We start from the raw sequence: 17798 nt of genomic DNA, 5'->3' as shown, positions 1-17798 counted from the left end.
CCTCAGTGTGTTGACATCACTTCAATGAGGCTTCTTAAGAGGTTTTTAGACATTTAGATGAGCTTCTACGTGTATGAGTGGTGCGTTGCTTGTTTAATTTTTCCACTTTGTGCATTTTAGTCTAAGATGTGCATTTGAGGAGATGATAGGAAGTTGCTAGCTGGCTCTGCAGCCTGCCGGGGCGCTGCTGTGGAAAACGTGCATCCTCTGGATTCTTTCTAAATTGCACGGCGTTAAGTGATTTGTGATTCCAGTTCAGAAAGCCCTGCCATTACCTGAGATTCTTGAAAGTGAGACAAACTAACTTTTTTCTTATTGGTGCCACATTAGAAAACAACTGTATGAAATGTGCAGCTACTTTAGCTCTTGGCTTCATGGCAGCAGCCTTACTGTCCTTCAGACACTTGCAAAGGAAACTGCATCAGGTCTCAGTATGGTACCAGTTTGTTCAGCTTCCAGGGATGGTAGGCAAGGTAAGATTCATAAATGGCAAAGTAGAGGCTAGTTGAACGTTCTCTAAACATTTTGTACTTGAACAAATTGTTAGCATTATCCTGGTGACTCTGTACAAATACATAACTGGGATAGATAACCCAGCTGTAGTTGCAAGGTTTGTTGTGTTATTGCATTGCAGTCTGGGCAGCTCTAGCTGCAGAAACTCTTAGTGATGAACTTGGCAATGTTGCTTGAGTTACTGGCTCTGAAGCAGTAAGTTTGAATATTTATGTTTCAGCTTGCTGGGTTTTTAAAACTGTCTCTCTCTCTCTTTTTTTTTTTTTTTTTTTTTTTTTTTTACCAAGCATGTAGAAAGTCGCTCACTTTCTAAGACTGCAGCCTGCACTGACTGAGATCTTGGTGCAACTTGTTAGCAAAGGAAGGGGAATTTCCTTATACTCTGCTGTGTTCCTGACTAGTGAAACTGTGTGTGATGACTATAGTGCTTTAAATGCAACATTAGTCTGGACAGTCAGGCTTTTACATCTGAAAACCTCTTCCATCAAAAGCACAAAGACTGTACAAATCAGTTCATATAGTTTTAGTTTACAATGATATCAATCTCTGAAGACAAAATAAATAGATGTAGAGGGGGGAGGTTTTTCATAAAGTAATTATCATATAAGTATTTATTAAGGAAAATATAGTTCTAAGGAATCTTATAAATAAGAATTTTTAGAGAAGTCTGAATTGAGAAAGGGTATCACTGATGGTATTAAATTATAATTAAATGTCTGCTACAGTAAAATCAAAATTTCCATATGCTTACACAAAGCCATGCATAGTTTTTGTGTTTCTTTTGTGCATTTGTATTCTGAGAGTTGAGGTTGGGGTAGATGAAGGAGTCCCAGTGCCTGTCCAAGCTCTTAAGCCCCCTTTTTCCCCCTCTTCCTGTTGTGCAATCACTGTTCCTAGGAGTTTGTCAGTCTCACCAGAGTAGCGTACACCTGGGTTAACCTGAACGCTGAAGGTATTTATGTATCCTCTTCTGCAAGGCACCTGTAGCAAGATATTGGGTAGTCCACCGGCATCCTTTGTAGTTTCTTTTAGCAAAGGTAGAAGGTGTTGCAACAATTATTTTGAAAAACACAGTATGTGGAGAAAACATACTTTTCTCTAGAAGGGTTGTATAGGAATCAAATGGCATCTCAACTAGGTGACTTTCATAGGGGAAAACATTAAAGCTGCGTATCTGAAGGAATGGGATCTGTACTTTATTACAGTAATATATGGCTTTAGGCAGCAGGCTGGCTGCACCTAGGTTTGGAACCATGCCCTTTGCCAGGTCTCGATAACCCTAATGCACTGATATTCTGTGATATGGTAGTGCTTTTAACATGAGAATGAAAACTCCCTATGCTGACATCAGACCAGCCTTTTAAGCTGTATTTAAAAGGAATAAAATCTATTAAGAGGTAGAAAGAGATTAAGAAGAGTGTGAGTGTGTTATAGCCCTCAGAATCTTCCAGTTGTCATAAAAAACAATGGTGCAGGTAAGTAAAACTCGCATACTGCCTTGGTGCTGAGCTGCAATAAGCAGACATGAAATCAAAGGGAATGAGGAGGAGGATTGTTTTGTGATGCTAGCTGTTGCCAGTGAGATACATGGATGCTCTCAGAAAGGTACCTTCACGTAATGGCTATGATAAGCTGTGAATTCAGACATGCAAAAATGTTGCACGGAATTAGCATATGATCAAGTCCTGTGTGCCTCTCACGTTTGGATAGCTGCTTAGCTATCCTTAGTGTCAGAAGCAAGGAAACAGGTCCTTTGAAGGTTATAGCTCTTCATGCTTGGGTAATCAAATTCAGAAGAGCCTAAAGACAACAAATCAAAATCCGTGAAATGATGCATGGCTTTCATGCTTCTGTAATTTTGAAAAAGTACATATAGATTTCCACTGTTCCATTCCAAAGAGCCCTTGAAGTATGTCAGGTATTTATAGCTTTGGATGTCTCACTTATACATGCGGGAGTTAATGACTCACACCTTTTAGAAACAATTGAAGTGCTTCCTGAATGGCAGAGAAAACATTCCTTCCTCTGCTCAAGTACTGATTCACGTTCTGATTCACATTTGTTTGTTGTCATGTGGCAAACACCATTTGGCATGTTTACTCCTAGGTCTTAATTACCCTGCAGCAGTACTTTTCTCTTTATAGATTTTATTTCCTTTCCTGTTTGAGCTGTAGCATGAAACAGTGCCTAAATTAATCCACAAATTAATTCTTCCTTCCATCTTCCCTCCTCTCCCCAGCTGTATGCTTCTGCTTCTCACCGTAACCTGTGGACACTCCACTGAAATCAATTCGACTTGCTAAAGGAACAGAAAGTTCATCCAGTGAAGAAGCAAAGGTTTTAGCAGTAAGTTGGCAACTCAGTGAGGAGTCCTGCTCGCAAACACCGGAACCAGCACAAAGGAAGGAATCAGACCTGGGCACCATGAACGTGGTGGGGGCAGAGACCTGTGCAGCATCCCTGTCAGTAACGGTAAGCTGCTGATTCTACTCAACTACGATGGATTTTTCTTTAATGGTTTATGTTTCTTTTGCTCCCTGAAAGATCTCATGCTAGTCAGATGAGTACTAGGAGCGAAGCATGTGAGAAGGTGTGAGAACTTGCTTCAGGGCCAGGTGAGAAGGAAGTGGCACCATCCTTTTTGGCCATAGCTCGCTGTGTAATCCTGTAATTGTAACCTGAATCCGCACCGTCAGTCTCCAGTTAGTGTTTTGGCAGAGGCATTGCCTTAGCCATCTTAAGCAGCTGCCCCACACTCCTGCCCCTAGTCTCTTGGTTTTACTCCATGCTAGCATGCCTGTTGGTATAGCTGTCAAGAAATGGATCCGAGAAAAGCTAGGGATGAGGGGGGTGGTACTTTTTTTTTTTTTTGCTCAGTTACTGTTTACCCAAATCAGTTAAAACTGTAGCCCTGCAGGAGGTGATCAGCACCACGAAGGTGGCTGATTGATGGTGAGAATGAGTTAGGGATATGTTCTTTTAGTTTCCTGAGCCATCGTGGCATTCCCATCAGCGTATTGCAATTTGTTACCCTACTCATTTGTGCTGAAATAAATTCCTAGGGCTACAGGTTATTGAAATGTTGTGGGCTTAGTACCTGGGATGGGGAGGGTTGGAGTAGGGACGGAATAAGTTCAAAGGTGTTCAAACAGCCCATTTTACAGCTTCACCTCACAATTGCTTGTGTCAGCGGGCCTGAAGGAACAGCAAATCTGTGGAGTGGCAGCAGCAGGGTTTGGGAGGGCTGGGTAGGGAGATGAAAATGTTCTAGGTTGAGTCTGCCACGGGAGAAATACTATTTACCTGTACTGTCCGGTGATGCACATACATCTCTGAAGCTTTTATCTGGATTAAGAGAAAAAGTTGGAGACCTTAGGCCTGTAATTTATTGCTTAAAAATACAAGGAAACATTTGTAGGATAAACGTGGCATTTGTGTTGAAATCGAGGATGTGGTTAAAACTAAGTTACTTTCAATGTTTCTGCCTAGTGAAACAGCATGCTTTGAATTTCAAGTTGCGGACTGTTGTTATCTGTCCTCTGCTGAAGAATTTGTAGCATGCAAGATCAGATCTTCCCAAGATGGTCCACTTTGCATTAGTTGTGTTACCCAATCAATCTTCATTCTGTTCATTCCTCTGCCCTTTATGTATGCCTCTTCCTGTTTTTCCTCCTCCTTCCCTGTATACTTGAATGCAGTCTGTTTCTCTAAAGGTCGCTCTTCTATTGAAATATACCAGTGGGGTTTATTTGTTATTTTCCTATCCCTAAACAATGCAGATTTATTTCCCCTTTTGTTAATTTTAAATGTTGATTAGTTACAGTGTTGTCTTATTTCTGTTTCATGAATTCCCCAAGTTAAATTTCAAATTTTATCAGTCAATCAATCCTATAGGCAGTTTTGCAAAATAATCTAGCAAAAACACTGGTAGGAAACTAGCAATCTTCCTCTGCCCAAAATAAACTAATATACAAAACCAAAATTTCCCTACCGCATCCCGCACGAATGTCTATCTTCACACACAAATACAAATATTTGAAATATTATGTGATTCCTGTGGGTTCGTTAAATGAAATGACCTTCTTTTGCTATCCCAGGTTTTTAAAAAAATAATTCAAAACCCCAAATGCTTCCCGTGAACTAGTCTAACTAGACCACACAGGCTGCAGCATGTGTATTAGAAGGACAGTGAAGGGTTGTGCTGTAAGAGAGCTTATTAGAGAAATCTGGAGGGAAGCCATCTATAGACCAGGCAGATGAGAAGCATGACAACTGGAAGCTGTTTCTCTCTGTCATCCTTCTCTACAGCATTTGGAAAAGAAATTGAGCTAACATCCCTCCTACCTCAATGTTGTGCCTTAAGGGAGCCATTATGTTCACTCCTTTCTTTGCACAGAGGCTAAATTTATCGTTTCATAACCAAGTGGTGTTAATGCAAGAAAAAACAACTGCTTTTTAATGCTGGAAAATGCAAGCAGAATTTGTTTTCCACATATCTTGCAGGTGGTGTTCCAGTTCTGGAAAATTCATTTTTGTTTAGGCTTTGGGTGGGTTAGAATAATGCTATTATTCACAATTTTAGGAGCTTTATCTTCACACAATAGGAGTATGACAAAATGTGTGTTTTTATGAGCTAAGGAAACTGCTTGTTGGAGTACCTTCACACTTGTACTTATCTACTGTGTATAAGAAACAAAAGCAAAAGTTGTCAAATAAACTGACTGTATTCTCTGTCTTCAAATGCTGTCTCCCTCTCTCCAGCTATGCTGTCCTTTAGATAATTTTGATCATCTTTTTAGTACTTCAAATAGTCGGAGTTGATGTTGGCTGGTCTTGCTGGGTTTGCATTAATAATTAAAATCAGAATAAAAGTCTGTCCACTTACTGTTAGGTTGTCACAAGGAGTTTTATCTGCAAAACATTTAGGCAGGATTATTTAGCAATTTCATTTTGATATGCCAAATATATTTGCTACACATTAACAAAATAAAGTAGGCTATGATTATAAATACCTGTAGAGGTAATGCATTGCAAAAGTTGTTGTGTTTTGGTAACTTTCCATTTTTCTTGTTTCCTTCCTGGGTTGTTACATATGTGTAAAATAAAAATGGGTTGTCCCTATAGTCCCGTGTCCATATACTGATGACTTTAAATGTCATTTTCCATTTTCCCACAAGTTCAGCTTGAACAGAGATGGACTTAGTGAATTTGTTTTCCTCATGGCTCATTGCAAACTCAGGTTAGTTAAAAAAAATTCTAATTAAACAGATGAGGAGTACCAGGGAAAGCAAAGCAAAGCAAACCAATAATAATAATAATAACAATAATAAAAAAACAACCTGAAATTCTTTCACTTGTAATGACTATACAGTGTACTTCAGCTTTTGTGGGAGTTTTAAGCTACAGAACTTCTCCCAGAAAGAAAACAGTTTATTTAGGTACTACCTGCTGGTTTGGGGATTTTGTGCAGAGAACTACTCAGATCCCATCTTCAAAAATGAAAGCCAACTGGTTTACATGTAGATGAGAGACAAGCTGTTGCCAGGGTAAGAAAAAAAAACTTATTTTTCTATTCAGATTGAAGTGAAAAAACTGAAGTGACTGAGTTAGAAAAATATACGAGCTTTTTTTTTTTTTTTCTTGTGACATTTACTCTGTGTGGTGGTGGAAGGTAGAATTAATGAGGTAATTCTGTGAGAATTTATTGCATGTGTGATCTGTAAATCAAACAGTTATTCTTGTTTGATTTACAAACAGATTTACAGATTGGCTATATGCTAAACAAACTAGGATGGCTCAAAACATACCCTAACTTCTGGCACAAGCTTGGAATAATTTTTGCAAAAAATGCATACTTAAACTGTGTAATAAACTTGGTTGTTTGATATCCACACACCAAATGAAATAAATCTTTTAAAATAATGGATCGGTTATCCAGTAGATTGCACAGTAATGGATCTGGTATCTACTCAGATGGAACTTTTATGAAGTTAATTGTTCTTTAGGGATTTACAAGGAAATGGAAGTGCTTGAGGTCACTGGAAAATTTTAAATGTTGGGCTAGAAAGATAAGAATTGGGTGGAAATACAAGTCAATCTGTTCATGTTTGGGAAAAGCGGACAGAAGCTTTTGCAGTCAGTTCCATGACCAAAATGATTCAAAAAATGCATGAATCTTCCTGAGCTACTTTTTCCCAAAAGAGGTGAAATGTATTTTAATGAAAATTTTAACTTTGAAATGCTCAGTGTGGTGATATTGCTTGACATAAGCACAAAATGGAGAAATGTAGAATACCTAATTTAATTGAAAAGAACTTTTTCCACTCATCTCAGTTTGGAGCAAAAACCAAGTTCTTGGGAAACTGGATTTTTTTTTTTAACCCATCTCTGTGAGTAGAAGGAAGCTTGATTTCCAATAGACTTGCTCTTTTTGTCCCTCAGCTCCCCATTCTGGTCTGTTCCCACCACCCCTTTTAGACTTTAAATCTTCACCTTAAGAATTGTTCTGTTGTTGTGTCAATGAAGGCTCACCCACTTGTATATTGTTTAAAGAGAAAAGCAAAGATCTAGAAGTGTGTTGCTTTACATGCGTTTGAGTATGCAGTAATATATTATTTGGAAGTAAGCTTGTTACTGAAAAATTCTGGATGTTTCAGAGCAGAAAACTCTGTAAAGACATTTTGTAAACTTGCAAACTACTAAAACTCTAGTCCTTAATGGTTTTTGTACGCTGGTGTATTAATACTACATACATACAGCTCACCTAATGTCAGATTAAAATTTTGAAACAGATGTCAAAAATCCTAAGACATGAGGAAATACAGGTGGTTTAACCCAGAGAACTGAAAAATGGCAATTTTATGCAATATTGTTTTCAGGCTTCCGTTTTGTTTTAGTTAGATACCTTTACCTTAAGATCTAATTGGTCATTCTAGGTTCTTCACTTGTGTTTTGTTCAGTTTTGGCGGTTCATTTTAAAAGCCTGAGTCCTCAGTGCCTGCAGACTTCTAGTGAGGGGAAAGATACTGAAGACAACGCGAAGGGTGCCACTAATTCTCTCCTTTTTCCCACCCATACCCAAGCAGCAGGTGTTGTATCCCAGTTGTGAAGCAGGTGCTGAAGTATCTTAAGGAGGGCATGAGGCAGCAGGTAACAAGATTCTGAGTGTAAGTTGCACTGCTGCAAGAGCTACAACTGTTTCCTTGTTTGCATGTCTTTCAAGACCAATTTTTAAAGCTCACTTTGGGTTCAGTTCCTCATTGCTCATGAAAGTGCTGCTTAAGTTGGATTAGCACGGTATGGATCTGGCTCTGCTGTTTCCACTGTTGGCATTTCATCTTGCCACAGGCTACTCAGATCTCAGCATTCCCTTGCTGTGCAAAATAACTGGGATTATTAGTGTACTCAGCTCTTGCTCCATCAACTAACTAGTACGTTTGGGGTTAGAGTAATATGTATTTTGCTCTGTGTGTGGCTTGTAAAAAGTGTCATGGTAGACAAGGGACATTAGAAGGCTGTATCCTTTTGTTTCTTGTTCAAGTCCTTACTGCACAAATTCCTTGTGCAATTAAGTTTTTACAGTAGTAGTGTGCAGAACTCTGTCTTGTCCTCCTCAGTGTCGGTAGGTGTTTTTCACTGGGGATTAACATGAAGATGCATCAAAAATGTTAAATGGGCAACCTGTTGTTCATCTTTTCTTATTAATGCAGTTTTTCTTCTCCACCCCCTTCAAGAAAAGGGTCTTGAGTGGATGATAAAATTTTAGCAGCGAATAGTTTGTTTTAATGAACCTCATTGTGAAATAAACTTTACCTTCTGAAGTCCAATATATTTTCCTCACTGTAGTAGTTGCCCTTCAAGATGATTTATGTTTTTCTTCCCTGTGATATACTCTTAGTCAGAAGATCTCCTGTGGACTGTGTCTCCTGTGGACTGTTTTTCATTGCCATCAACTGCTGTCTTCCTCGTCCTGCAAGTCACACTTCAGGTAGCACATAGTAGATAATATCTAACACACAGATACTCCAAATTCTGTAGGAGTATCAAGCTCAAGTAGGAGCTCAAACGTGGTAATTATACATTTATTTTTAGCCTCACCCTCACTAGAAATACCAGTAACAAAAGGAACTACCTAGCATGCACATCAAAACTGAGCATCTTTCATAGATCACACGCCTTTTTTATTTTCATATTTTACTAGAATAACCACTTGTGTCAAGGTTTAATCACTGATGATTCAAAAAACATTCTTAGGAAAGGCCTGTGGTTTCATGCTGTACAGAAAGGTAGAGGGTGGTAATTGTGCTTTTTACCTTTCCACGTACCTGTACAGGATTTCCCTATGAGCCTGCCCAAATGCGTAACAGAAAAATAGATGGTTACTGTATGGAGTGCTGAGAATTTAAACAGAATTGGTAGCATGTTAAGTCTCCTGTTGAAATGGTAGTGGTTCCATGTTTCAGGAAGACATGTAGGTTGTTGATTGCAGTAATGCTTCTGCTCCTTACTCTGGAACTGCTAAGAAAATGATGCTGAATTGTGATAGCATACCCCAGTTTTAAAAGGATGCCCTGCTTAAGGGAATATTCACAGAGCTTAATAAAGTATTAGTCAGCCTTAAGGTTTATTGGTAGAGGTTTGAATTCAGGAAGTGGCATTGTTATGCAAGACCTGGAGCAGCTAAAAGGAAAAGAGATTAATATGCTAAAGTTTGGAAGGGGAAGCTGGGCTAGGAGGATTTTGCTAGCTCAGGCACTGATATTCATATTCATGTGAGCAACTTTCTGTAAAACTTTTTTTTTTTTTTCCTTGGGGAACAGAACAGGGATTCATGATCAAAAAGAAAGTGTTGGCGTATATATACTGACAATGTTTATATTCTTTGTGCAGTTTTTTCCGCTTATTCAGAAGATTTGGGCATTCTTGGCTCCTGGCGTTTCTTTCCAGGGACTCATTAAAAGGGATGCACAATTATTATCAGATCATTTTTCTTCAGCTACATGATTAACAAAATAGAAAGATTGAGTGATTAAGCAATGATACTGTAACTGTCCTCGACAATTGTGCCTCAGAGCATTTCTTATCTGATTTCAGTGTTTTCTTCAGGAGAGGAGGGGAGTAGCAGTGCAAAGATGAACCTGTGTGTGTCTACAGATGATAGGAAGCTGCCGGTATGTGCAGTAGCTAATGCTATACATTATGTTTTAAATGCAGAACTTAACACAAAGATGGTATATACTTAATGCCTTTATTGCTGTATACAGTAGCTGCACATCAGATGAAAAAGTAGAAAACATCAAGGTTTTGTAAGGTTTTGTACCATAAACTATGTTACAAAGTACCATACAAAATTCCAGAATAAAAGATCCAGTATCTTGCACATCATCTTCTCTTCTTGCTAGAAGAAGTGTAGAATTAGAATTTTGATGCTACGTTAGTTTTTCGTCAAGGGAGGGAAAATAACTCTGGAGGAATGAGTTATAAACCAGTAATACTAGAGATAAATCGCTCCATTGCTATAGATTACTTAACAACCATGGGAAGTTCCCATGGCCTTACCCTGTTTCAAGAAAAAAATAATTGCAAATAAAAATAGAGATTGTCAGTAACTTAATTAAGAAAATATCTATTGAAATATAGCATTTAAACGCTGGCCTGAAAACCCATTGAAAAAAGTATCTTGTACGTAATCTTTCTCACCTGTGTATTAAGAAAGCATGGAAGTCTTCCATTTGGGGATGACTCATTTGCTGTGTTCTGCATACGCTTTGCAAGTTAACTTCTGTGCTGCAACTTTCAAGGACAATAAATGTGCATTTTGAACCCTATTTTCTACTGCAGTTTGATTGGAAGAGTGGCTTTCTGGCATTCTTAACCTGGCAGTTCCCAGAGGACAGCTGAAAGCACCGTGACCTTTGTAAGTTACACAGCAGCATGTTAGTAGCCTTTGAAATGCCTGACCTGTGACACTGTGCATTGCGCGCATAGTCTGTAGTCAGAATGTTCTGAGCCATTATGAATGGGAAAGTTGTTCCAAAACTTTCAGTGTCTGAGGAGAGTGCTATATTTGAAAAATGAGGTTCATAACTGCACGAATCCCTTGTGACATATGCAAGCCAGGAAGGTGGAATGTTAGACACTCTGGTACATGCTTGTGCACTCTTCCATGTAAGTATATATGGTATATGTATTTGTTAATTATATATAGCACAAAAGAGCTGGCATATATGACCCATTATTGTGTGGCAGGAAGTACCTAGGTCAGTGTTGTCTGTAAGATTTTAAATGAGAAGTTTTGTGATGGGAATGTGCAAAAATAAATTATTGTGGACTGAGACTTTTACGTAAATAAAACTTGAGGAAATACTGATCTGGAAAATTCGGGATAGCATACTCATGATGTAATTATGACTTGCTCAAATACAAATCTTTGAAGTGTTAACAAAGATCATCTCTAACTTGCTAGAATCTAGATGACAGTTCTTTAAAGATAACAATCTGTGGAAGAAAATAAATGGGTAAACGCAGCTTGTCTGAGTAGCCTAATTAAAAAGAACATTTTGAGAATTGTCATTCCAAGAAAAGCAAGAGTGTTTTTCACCCACTCAAACTTCATTGCCATTAAATAATACTTCTTGTTGTTTTTACTGTTCCTCCTTTAGAAGTGTGTGTTTCTTTTGGCAGGTAGGTACACTAGAAAGCTCAGGATGGTTTAGTTACTTTGGGCTCCTAGAGAAGATAGGAATTTCTGTTTTGAATGGGAAAGCTGATCATAATGCTCTCCTTGGAGACAATGGTTTTCAAAAATTCTGGTACTTAGGAATAATAGAAAAAGACATTTTTTGTGTGGAAAAAATGTTTGCGTGTTGAGATGAAAGTATTGTGTGAACTGAATATATATCCAGATAAATCTTTAGGGTCCCTTTTAATCACCTTTCTGACAAGCTGCTTTCCTTAACTGTTTTAAACCAATCTACTAAAAATGGAGGCATATCCAGTCCTTGAGAGACTGCAGAGACTTTCATCCCTTGTGTCTATGCTCATGTTTATACTGGCTAAAACTGTTTTAGAACATCCAGCTTATATATGAGAGTTTTTATTTCACGTAGGGAGTTGTGATGTGGCCTTTCATAAAGGAGATACCTAAGTGGAGCTGCTGAAAGAAGGGGGGCAAAAACACCACTGTGGTCCAAATTCAGCTATACTTGAACATTTCTTTGGCGTGCCAGGAGCTGCATGTGAAAATCTTCCTTGAAATGGTTTGCATGCAAGTCTGTATTCAGCAAAGCAATTTCCAATAAAGCTACCAGTGGTGCCTTCATGTATTTTTACTTATGATAGTATGAAGAAGAGATGTGCTGTCAATCTTAGGGAAAAATAAAATCTAAATGAACAGAACTTCATGTTGAACTGGCCTGCTGCTCTTCCTTCCTGAACTCTGTGCAGGATATCCAGCACTCTTAATGAAATAGCTGTGGACTGTCAAAGAAAAGAATCTCAACCACTGCCAACTGGGATGTATTTCAATCAAAATAAAATTAAAACAATCCTAATCAAAACGACATTGAAAAGTCAGAAGGTTTAAGAACTAGCCAAAGGTCTGTTTGCTTTTAGAGAAAAAATAGTATTTGTGCTTCATTTTTATGACTCTACTTTAAATGAAACAAGGACTCACTTTGTGTTTCTGTCATGGGGAGACATAGCTTCCCTGGAAGGGAGGGCTGAAGTTACTGTTCCTTAGCAATGGGTATCCAAATGGTTCCTTCAGTATGAGCAAGCTTTCAAACCATATGGAATGAAGAACTATAGGGGGATGCAAGCTCGCTTTCAGCAGACTTGCTCCATTGCCATGTATTGTATGCTCGACAGAAAAATGGGTTTCACTAGCTCAGGTCTGACCCTCAGCCTGTTTCACTGGTCTAATCCAGCTGTGAGAATGAAAGGACCCAGTGGGAAGCAGGGAGCGTGCACCCAGGGGAAAATGCCCCTCTGGTCAGCGGTGCCAGCTGGTAGGGCTCAATGATGTTGTGGCTCAGAGCAACTGCAGAGCAGCCTTGCAAGTGTTTTTCATAGAGCGGTTAATTTAACGCCATCTCTGGAAGGAACCAGTGCTTGATAGTTTGCAGAAGCAACTGACATGAGAATGCTAGATGCTCATTGGGAAAAGAAATCCCTGAAAGCAAGATTAGGAAATGCCTTGGTTTCTTGTAGACACAGCAAAGTGTTTTAAGAGAGAAGTAAACAAAAATAATGTAAAATCTTGGTAGTTTTCAGCATTTGATTTCTGAAGTTCCTGTGAAGAGATCTGTTTTCAACATTTGATTATAACTTTCAACTTTCTATTATTTCAGGAAAGAGAATGGCTATAACTGAACAGAACTGAGTACAGGAACTGAGGAAAATCATGCCATCCTTTCTTGAAAACCCAGTGACGTTTGTGTTTTCTTAGCAAGTTTAAATCAGGTTTTTGCTAAAATATCTGAGGAGTTGGTCCCGGGTTTGTTGAAGGAGCAGATGTCTTTTTGTTGCCAGCTATGTCTCTTGAGTTAGGCTTTATTATAAATGTCAATAGAATATAGTTTTGTAGTTGCTGCATGAAAGTTTGTATTTCATGTTTTGAGGAGTTTGATTATTTGGGATATACTGGCCTGTTGCTTCCTACTGGATTATCACCTTTTATAGTTGCCTGGTTTAGGGTAGTACGAATAAAACATTTAACATTGGAATCTTTTTCTTCTTATTTCTAAAGCTGGTACCTCTTGATTCAGTATATACTGAGTTATAGAAAATGAACATCTCTATACTTAGTAACTCTATTAGTTACTATCCTTATCGTTAACTTTTTGTGTGTTCCCACAATTTTTTATTGGTTTATTTTTGTATAATATGGAAATGTATCCTCACAGAACAGTAGAAGTAATAGGAAAAAGGTACTATTATGTGATACAGGTTTGTATTAGACCCCAGAGAATGAGACCTAGCAAAATCTTGACTCTCACAGAATCATCTAGGTTGGAAGAGACCTTCAAGATCACCTAGTCCAACCTCTGACCTAACACTAACAAGCCCCCTACTAAACCTTATCACTAAGCTCTACACCTAAGCGTCTTTTAAAGACCTCCAGGGATGGTGACTCAACCGCTTCCCTGGGCAGCCCATTCCAGTGACTAACAACCCTTTTGGTAAAGAAGTTCTTCCTAATATCCAACCTAAACCTCCCCTGGCATAACTTCAGCCCATTCCCCCTCGTCCTGTCACCAGGCACGTGGGAGAACAGACCAACCCCACCTCGCTACAGCCTCCTGAGCCTTCTCTTCTCCAGGCTGAACAAGCCCAGCTCCCTCAGCCGCTCCTCGTAAGACTTGTTCTCCAGACCCCTCACCAGCTTTGTTGCCCTTTTCGGGACTCGCTCGAGCACCGTGATGTCCTTCTTGTAGTGAGGGGGCCAAAACTGAACGCAGTACTCGAGGTGCGGCCTCACCAGAGCCGTATACAGGGGGACAATCACTTCGCTGGACCTGCTGGCCACGCTGTTTCTTATGCCAGCCAGGATGCTGTTGGCCTTCCTGGCTGCCTGAGCACACTGCTGGCTCATATTCAGCTGACTATCCACCAATACTCCCAGGTCCTTCTCTGCCAGGCAGCTTTCCAATCATTCATCTCCCAGCCTGTAGCGCTGCTTGGGGTTGTTGTGCCCCAGGTGCAGGACCCGGCACTTGGCCTTGTTGAACTTCATACCGTTGGCCTCGGCCCATCAGCCCAGCCTATCCAGATCCTCCTGCAGAGCCTTCCTACCCTCGAGCAGATCGACACGCACACCTCACTTGGTGTTGTCTGCAAACTTACTGAGGGTGCACTCGATCCCCTCATCCAGCTCATTGATAAAGAGGACTGGCCCCAGTAGCGAGCCCTGGAGGACTCTACTAGTGACCGGCCTCCAACTGGATTTGACTCCATTCACCACGACTCTTTGGGTCCAGCTACCAGCCAGTTTCTAACCCAACAAAGCGTATGCCAGTCCAAGCCATGAGCAGCCAGTTTCTTGAGGAGAATGCTTTGGGAAACGGCTCTGTTGTTTGCAATTAGTTGGTCTGAATTTAGACTCACAGAATGGTTTGGGTTGGAAGGGACCTCAAAGCCCATCTAATTCCAACCCCCTGCCATGGGCAGGGACACCTTCCACCACACCCGGCTGCCCAAACCCCATCTAGCCTGGCCTTAAACGCTTCTAGGGAAGGAGCATCCACAGTTTCTCTATGCAGCCTGTTCCAGTTCCTCACCACCCTCATAGTAAAGAATTTCTTCCTTATATCTTATTATCTTATCTAAATCTACTTTTTTTTTTTTTTTTTTTTAAGTTTAAAACCATTACCCCTTGTTGTATCTCTGCACTCCCTGACAAAGACTCCATTAGTTAGGTTTAAGTGGATGCACTCTAGTTGGAAAGGAAGATTTGAGAAGACACTACATACTCATTAATCCTCTTGTCCTGTTTGAACAGAACATGCAGTGCAAAAGGTGGTTAAAAGCACAAATAAGCAAACAAAACCAGCTGGTTACAGGAAGGTACCATATACTGTTAGTATAATGTAAAGATGCTGTCATTATATTTTAAATTTATTGGGAAAATTTTGTTTTATTTTGATACACTGCGTATAAGGATTAAGACATTTACACACATAGTGCTGCAATGTATTTTGGCACTACAGCATTTGATTTTTCTGCTTTGTTAAGGAGTAGCAATGTGTGTTATGGAGCTGCTATTTCTTGGCTATGCTGCTTTTCCATAGATGTTACAGTATTCAAGTATGTGCTTTAAAAAGACACGTAGCAATTCCAGTCCTTTTCTTCTAAGTGTTTGAAAAGAGCACGAGTGGAGTTAGGAAAGGTGCAGTTTGGTAGGTTGTATATATAATTGAATTACCTTGCTTTAAGCCCACGTCTTTCTGGAAAGCTGCACTAAGTCTCTGCAAGCTCTTCCTCGCTTCTGTTAGCATGCTGTCTTGTCAAAGAGACAAGGAAGCTGACTGGGTCCCCCGGGTTTTGTTCCACCATAATGCTGACTAATGTTTTGATTGGTGGAAGTTTTAAAAAGCTGGTTTAGAAATTGAGTAATGACTTTGGAAAGCCCTTTTAAAAAATAAAACCAAAAAAGACCAAACAAAAACAAGCAAACCAAACACACATACAAAAACCCCACCATCAGTATTATTTTAATAAGCTTATACAGGAATAGAAAGTATGAACTATTTTTAAGTAATTCATAATTGTCCTTTCCTTGTTTTATTTCACGTTTATTTTGTTCTATAATCTTTAAGCAACATTCCCCTGCACATACCTGTGGCCCCAAAATGTTTTTGAATAGCCTGATCAGTCAAATACTGGTTGTGTTATGACAAGCTGTTTATAAGCCTGATGTGGAAGGTAAATATTAGTGTGGTAACTTCAGGAAAGAACAAGTGTCAGATACATTTATCTTTGAAAAGGCAGCATTGTGCTATGCTTCACTGCTTGTAATATAAACTGATTTGTTTAAAGGGGGTATTTTATAAAGAAGGGACTTGTAATTAAGGAAATTGCATGTTCTTTAATTACTGCCGTTTCAGAACGATCTACACTAAAATGGTGTTCTGTGTCCTCCTTTCTGTAGGAATATAACAGGCACAGGCTCTAAAGCACATCTGCTTTAGTATTTTTATCCTACGTAGTAAAGTAATTCTGCCCATTGATTTAGCTGTTGAAGGGAGATGTTACTAGTTTTATAGATAATGAAGAGAAAGTACAGTTGGCTTAGTCCTTTATATAAACATTAGAGAGCATCCAAAGGAGGGCTACAAGAATGGCAAAGGGTTTGGAGGGCAAGATTTTTGAGGAGCAGCTGAGTGAGGCCCCTGGGTTTGTTCAGCCCAGAGCAGACCAGGCTGAGGGGAGGCCTCATGGCGGCCTGCAGCTCCCTCACGAAGGGAGCGGAGGGGCAGGCGCTGAGCTCTGCTCTCTGGGGACAGCGACAGGACCCGAGGGAACGGCATGGAGCTGGGACAGGGGAGGGTCAGGCTGGATATCGGGAAAAGGTTCTTCAGTGGGAGCGTTGTCGGGCAATGGAACAGGAACCCAGGAACATGGTCACAGCACCGAGCCTGCTGGAGTTCAAGAAGGGTTTAGACAATACTCTTGGACACGTGGTTTGATTTTTTGGGTGGTCCTGTGGAGCCAGGAGCTGTACTCAATAATCTTTGTGGGTCCCTTCCAACTCGGGATACTGTGATTCTATATGCAGCACGTGGAAAAAAAATTGCTTTCTAAGACCCATGGGAACTTGGAGCACATAATTAATCTAAATGGAGCAAGAAATGTGGTGGAGCACCTACAGTTCCCTAGCTGCTGTTCCCGGCCCTGCCTGACGAAGGCAGCAGAAGCACATGGGACCTCCCTTCTTCCCCAGAGTACTCCTGGGTGCTCCGTCCAGCTACTTCTGCATGGAGATCATTTCATTTAGGAGGATCTCAAAACAGAAGAAAGAATATCATTGTTCTACAAACAAGTAAGGGATCAGATATGAGTAGAGATCTAAGCAGGTGATTCTCTCAGTAGGCTAGTCCTCGTTACTGGTGGTGGTTTGCACAGAGGTAAAAGCAGTTCTAGGCTGCACTAGATCATCTTTAAGGGTCCCTTCCATCCCCAACCATTTTGTTACACTTTGATTCTAGAGTGTTAAGGTAGTTCATAGTAGGAGACACCAAGAAAACAAAGCAAATTATGTTTGGGTTCTCCTTTCTTGGTGGTATTTGTTTTTAGATAAATGCTGTGGTTCTGGCCATAAGTGGGGAGGGAGGGAGTGACAAGGAATTATACCCAGTTGTGTAACTTTCCTTTTCCAAGTACACATGCCAATTGCTGTGTTGCCAGTTGTAATTAATATCTGGTGGGAACAAGGATCATCCTTGTGGCCAAGTACAGAATTTGAGGCAAACTGTTTTTTCACTTGAGTGTCTATTCCCAGCACAAGTCTGTATGCTACCTTTTCCTCTTCCCTACTTCTCTGCATTGTGATATCAAACTGAGTATTTGATGCCAAATGTGAGTTCTGTCTCTGGGCATACTTAACCCATGTAGAATGCTTATATTTTGTACTGTGCACTGCCAGAATAGACCTACATATTGTCTATTTAACATTCCAGATTGTAAAGATTTTTAGCATCTGCTGCACTGAGTAATTTTCAAACTTTCTTTTATAATTTTCAAGAGTGCAAGTTTCCTAAGGTTCCTGATGTTTAGTCTCTAATGAT

General features: G+C 39.9%; 1 protein-coding gene across 5 annotated transcripts in view; it reads left to right on the top strand.

The window, feature by feature from the left end:
* Nucleotides 1–17798, top strand: part of PEAK1 (pseudopodium enriched atypical kinase 1) — a 120620-nt gene that overhangs the window by 19758 nt on the left and 83064 nt on the right. For 3 of the 5 annotated variants that reach the window (XM_035335906.1, XM_035335910.1, XM_035335907.1), the window contains exon 2: nucleotides 2753–2985. The gene's annotated coding sequence lies outside the window, so the exon portion shown is untranslated. Of the gene's footprint in view, nucleotides 1–2752; nucleotides 2986–9606; nucleotides 9684–10343; nucleotides 10430–17798 lie in introns of those variants that run through there. The other 2 variants (XM_035335908.1, XM_035335909.1) reach the window with 2 other exon arrangements.

This window comes from Oxyura jamaicensis, chromosome 10 (assembly GCF_011077185.1).
Source record: "Oxyura jamaicensis isolate SHBP4307 breed ruddy duck chromosome 10, BPBGC_Ojam_1.0, whole genome shotgun sequence".
Taxonomy (NCBI): domain Eukaryota; kingdom Metazoa; phylum Chordata; class Aves; order Anseriformes; family Anatidae; genus Oxyura; species Oxyura jamaicensis.
This window is presented reverse-complemented; position numbering and strand designations above follow the sequence as displayed.